Here is a 6,000-nt window from a genome sequence, read left to right as displayed (position 1 = left end):
GCAACTGATAATGGTTTATTTTTTGAATTTCACCCCACATATTGTGCTATTAAGGACAACATAACACAGCAAATTCTGCTGATGGGGCATATTCGTAATCGGCTGTATCATTTTTCTCTACCAGAAGCATCTGCTCCAAATACTATAAATCCGTATGCTGCTCAGGTTGGAATTCAGAATAAGACTGATGATAGTGAGATTTTTTTGTTATGGCACAAACGTCTTGGCCATCCGTCCACTTCGGTTGTCAAGATTGTTCTTAATAACTGTCATATCAATTTGAATAAAGTTTCTATTGATAGTATTTGTACTGCTTGTAAAAAAGAAAAGTTTCATAAATTGTCATTTTCTGCTTCAACTACTGAGTATACTGATCCTTTTACTTTGGTTGTTTATGATCTCTAGGGACCTGCGACTATTGCTTGTGCTAACAATTTGTATTATGTGCCATTTATTGATATGTGTACTCGGTTCACTTGGGTTTATCTGATTCGACAAAAATCTCAGGCTGTGGATTATTTTGGCCAATTTTAGAAATTAGTTCAAACTCAGTTTGGTAAAGCTATAAAACAATTTCAGAGCGACTAGGGTGGCGAGTATCGGGCTTTTACTTCGGTTCTCGCTTTTCAAGGTATCATTCATCGCCTGACGTGTCTATATACTTCTGAACAAAATAGAGTCGCTGAGCGTACACATTGACACATTGTGGATATGGGGATTACTCTTCTGGCACAAGCGGGTCTTTCTATGGAGTTCTGGGCATATGCGTTTACTTGTGCAGTTCATCTGATTAATCGTCTTCCCATGCTGGTACTGAACGGATAAACCCCGTATAGAGCTCTTTATGGACATGATCACAAGTATGATCATTTACGTGTTTTTAGGTGTTGTTGTTATCCGTATTTGCGATCGTTTCAGATACATAAGTTAGAGTTTCGGTTTCGGCTCTGCACTTTCTTGGGATATAGTTTTCGTCACAAGGGATATCAGTGCTTCTTACCTGATGGTAAGCTTATAATTTCTCGTCATGTGGAATTTGATGAACAACAATTTCTCTCTCTGTCTTCTGTTATGTAGGGGTCTGGTTGTGTATCGGTCACTTTTCCCACATGTGTTCCTCTGGTCAAGACTGTCCCTTTTCAGTCTGAAGGTTTAGTGTCTGTATCTACTTCTTCAGGTTCATCGAACAGGTCTTCAGTTCCTCAGGATGGAATAGCTACTGCTCTGGCACCTATCAGTTTTAGCTCACCAAACGCTGATACTATTGGTTCGTCTTCTACTACACCAACTACTAATGATCAATTCACTACACCCACTATTACGGTTCCATCTGCTCCTACAGGACCAGAGATTTCACATCCTATTGAGGTTCTGCCTGCTTCTACAAGACCAGAGATTTCTTTGCCTATTACAAATGTTCATCCAATGATTACTCGATCAAAGGTTGGTGTGTTTAAACCAAGAGTCATAACTGTTGAGGCTGTGGAACCTTCTACGATTGAGGAGGCGTTTGCTAGCTCTGAGTGGCATGATGCAGCTCAAGCTGAGTATGATGCGCTTATTCGCAATGCTACATGGGATCTTGTTGCTCTACCACCGAGTTATAAGGTTATAGGGTGTAAATGGTTGTTTAAGGTCAAGCGAAATCCAGATGGGTCTGTTGATCGTCGTAAAGTGCGTTTAGTTGCAAAAGACTGCTCTCAAGTTCCAAGTTGTGATTTCCAGGAAACATTCAGTCCAGTGGTGAAACCTGCAACTATCAGGGTTATCTTGTCTATTGCGGTCTCTAGAGGTTGGTCACTTCGACAAGTTGATGTGAACAATGCTTTCTTAAATGGTGATATTGATAGTGAGGTATTCATGCAGCAACCCCCAGGTTATGTGCAGTTTAGTTCTGATGGGAAACCTCTGGTGTGTCGTCTAAAAAAAGCTTTATATGGTCTTCGTCAAGCTCCACAAGCGTGGTTTGAAAAGTTAAAGGAGTTTCTTGTGACAGTTGGCTTCGTTGGCTCAAAATTGGATGCTTCATTATTTGTTCGTGTACGACTTGATTCTACACTCTACATTCTTGTGTATGCAAATGATATTATCATTACTAGGGATGTGCCTACTTTTATTGACTGGTTTGTGAAGTTATTGAATGATGAGTTCTCGTTAAAAGATATGGGTGACCTTCATTATTTCCTTCGGGTTGAAGTGACTCGATCTTCCTCCGGTTGTCTTCATCTTTGTCAAAAGAAGTATGCCCGTGATATTCTTGAACGAAATTCTATGTCTACTGCTAAAAGTGTTCATACGCCAATGATTAGCTCATCAAATATGTCTAAGGGTGATGGCAATCCTCTGTCAGATCTGACTGAGTATAGGAGTCTTGCTGGAGCATTACAATATGTTGTTCTTACTAGGCCTGGTATTGCATATGCAGTAAACAGGATTTGCAGTTCATGCATAATCCTAACACTGTTCATTTGGTTGCTCTCAAGCGGATCTTGCTATACTTGTCTAGCACACTTGACCATGGGATTGTTTTTTGCCCATCTGGACGGCTGTCTCTAGTTGGGTATGCTGATGCCAACTAGGGATCGGACTTTGATGATTGACGATCCACGTTAAGGTATTGTGTATTTTTTGGGTCAAATCTAGTTTCGTGGTAATCCAAGAAATAGCAGGTGGTCTCTAGATCAACAGCTGAAGCTGAATGCAGAAGTCTTGTTGTGGTCACCAGCGATGTCATGTGGTTATTGTTGTTACTTCAGGAATTAAATGTTAAGTCTGATGATACGCCTAATATTTGGAGTGATAGTTCCAGTGCGATAGCTTTTGCTGCTAATCCTGTTCTACACTCCAAGTTTAAACACGTGGAGTTGGATCTATTTTTTGTTCATGAAAAGGTTGGTGAAGGATCGATTCTGGTTGGTGAAGTTCCTACGTCTGATCAAGTGGTTGATGTGCTTACTAAGCCACTCTTGGTTTCTTATTTCACTCGGTTTTGAAATCTTCTTCGGGTCTTACCCGTGGGGAAGATGGGTGAATGTTAAAGATATAATGAGTCGGTTAGGGAGGTAGTTAGAGTTAGCTAAAATTGTTAGCTAGATGTTAATAAGAGCAGTTATCTCAAAGTCTATATATATACTGTCTTGGTAGAGCATTTGGGAGTTAAGTAGTCTAAATTCATAATTGATAAAAGTGAAGTTTCATTTTTAGTTCCAGATTATTTTCATTCTTAGATTCACAATTTCATCTGTAATTCTTCATACATGTATTTCTTCACTTAGAGAACATCGGAAAGATACCACAAAAGGTTCTCCACCTCTCGTCCTTTGGATGTCATCAGCCGCTCAATCTCATGATCGAGTTAACTCATGTAGGACCATCCGTTGTTGATAGGAACGCTCCTTACATCAAGCCATCCGTTGCTATGGTTAGAATGAGTGCCACCACGTATGTCCCCCACGTCCTGTCTCAAAAACTATTAGGCTCCACCTAAGTATAACCAACCTTGTACTACTTCAAAGAGAATAACAGAATAGATCTCACCACATATGTTCCTCATGCACTCCATGATGGCAACTCCTTGGTAATAGTCTGTCATGTCACCACTACTAGACAAAAGGATATCTCCTATAAATATCCTCGAAGACAAAAGAAAAGGAGTCTTCTTCTCATTGGCATCCTTGAGCACATACTCTCCAGAGGCGATTCTAGGGGGGATTGGCATGGGCCCCGACCCCCCCTAAAATGAAAAATTACCATTTAGGCTTTCTAATTTTTTTTAAAATTTTAAATTAGTAAAGGTAAAATTGTACTTTGGCCCCCTTAAAATTATAAAAATTTGATTTAATCCTTTAAAAGTTATAAAGATATAGACTAAAAAATTAAAATTTTATTTGCCCCCTTAAAAAGTTATTCTAGCTTCGCCCCTAATGCTCTCTGCATTTAGCCTTCTCAACCTTCACAACAACCTTCCACTTCTTCTTGTCCTTCTTTAGTTCTAAATGAATTGTGTAATAGGCCCAATCTGTCGGGCCCGTTAGTGAAATAAACCAAATAAACAAATGAATAAAATAAAACCAAATTTAAAATTAAAAGTCCACAGTCCAGTTACAACCCATTACAATAAGCCCAACCTCTAAATACCAAACCCAATTTTCATAACCCGATTACAGTGGCCCAAAAGACCCAAGTCACCTAACCCTACCCAAGTATCACAAACCCAATACCCAGCCCAAGCACCGAAAACCCTAGCAGTAAAGGATCCCAGCGCCTCAGCAATCTCCCCTTCGCACGTGTGCCACTGCTACGTGACAAGCCTCATGCGCTTGCGCCCCTGCCTCCGTACCTCCACGTCGACCTCTGCCCTCGTACCTGCAAAATACACACGAAAACAAGCAGAGAAAGATAACAGAATAGGGGCAACAGAGGGGATTTGGGGGGAGCATTTTCTTTTATTTTATTTTCATTTCATTTTGAAATTCGGGCCATAGAAAGGCCATTCGAATACTGTAAAAAGGGACACGCATTGAATACACAAAAAAAATTTGAGAATACAAAAAATCAAAAGCAAAGAAAGGTGATTTTCTGAGTTTTTCTTTCTATTTTGTGCTGGTTACTTGAGTCTTCTCTTTATTTTCTTTTCCCATCTTTATGTTTATCAACTATTGTTTCAAAAAGGAATAGTAAGAAGAGGGGGAAGGAAGCGTACCTGGTAGCGCGATCCTGGCTCTCTTCGGCGTCATCGGAGCAGGGGCTAGGATCAATGGCTACTAGGGTACCTCTAACACCCAGAACGGCGCAGAGAACCTTAGTTCTCTTTAGGTTTTTCATGTTAATATATTTCTATGTTTTTTTTATCTTTTTCTTTTCTTTTCTGCTTAGGGTAATGTAGCTTTAACGTTGGTTAAGTGGGAAATCATGAAACGTCACCGTTTGGGCCGGATTCAATGGCCCTGAAACGGTGCCATTTAGGCCACGACCTGATGACCCGACCCAGACGCGGCTAGATCCGCGTGTTCTGGCGTAGGGAGGGATATTTGTGCGGCCAGCACTTCCCATTTTCTGGTGCTTTTGAATCAAGTGTTTTCTTTCTTTTTGATTTGGCCTCGTATTCTGTTTTCATTTCATTTTGGTCTAGCTTGCAACATCGCGTTTTGGAGGGTGGGGAATATTCCCCTTTCGGTCCCCTATGTCGTTCGCGCTTTGCGATTTGGACCCGTTCTTTTATTTGTTTTAGATTTCTCCCCTGCATTACTGCTTTAATGCCAATTTTGTCCTCTGTTTTATTGTTATTGCTAAAATCATTTAATTTATTATCTTTACTATTGTTATTATTATTATCTTAGCATACATAGTTACTTATTTTCACATATATATGCATGTACATTATTTTATTTCATTACATATTGTTATTTTAATTCTTTTTCTATTCTAATATATTAGCCTATATTTTATGTTAATTATTATTTATATATTTTTATAATACATTTTTCTTAAAATGTTTATTCATATATACTTTAGTGCTTAAAAAAATCAATAATGCCCTTATATAATACCATTTTTTACACATATGTATATATAATTTATATCAAATTATGTTTATTTTACACACAAATGTATATTATTGATTTTATTATTGTATTTTCTACTTATTATTAATACATACGTAATTTATTCCATTAAAAAAAACCTCCTTGGTGTATTTCACTTATTTCATTTTTATGTATTATATGTTATTATCCTTTTTTTTACAAATATTATTTATTTAAATTAATAAATATATGTTATTTTCTTTAATTATGATATTTTTTTATTTATTCGGATATTATTATTCCATTTGACAATTGTTTTTTTAACTATAATTGTGATTTATTTCAAATTCTTATATATATTATTTATTTTCAATTTATTTGAATTATAATTTCTTTTTTCATACATCCTAAATTATTTTAAAAATTTGTACATTTTCATGTGCATTCATTTATTTAGTGTTTTGATGGACTTTAG

Source organism: Gossypium hirsutum, chromosome D10 (genome assembly GCF_007990345.1).
Source record: "Gossypium hirsutum isolate 1008001.06 chromosome D10, Gossypium_hirsutum_v2.1, whole genome shotgun sequence".
NCBI lineage: Eukaryota > Viridiplantae > Streptophyta > Magnoliopsida > Malvales > Malvaceae > Gossypium > Gossypium hirsutum.
This window is presented reverse-complemented; position numbering follows the sequence as displayed.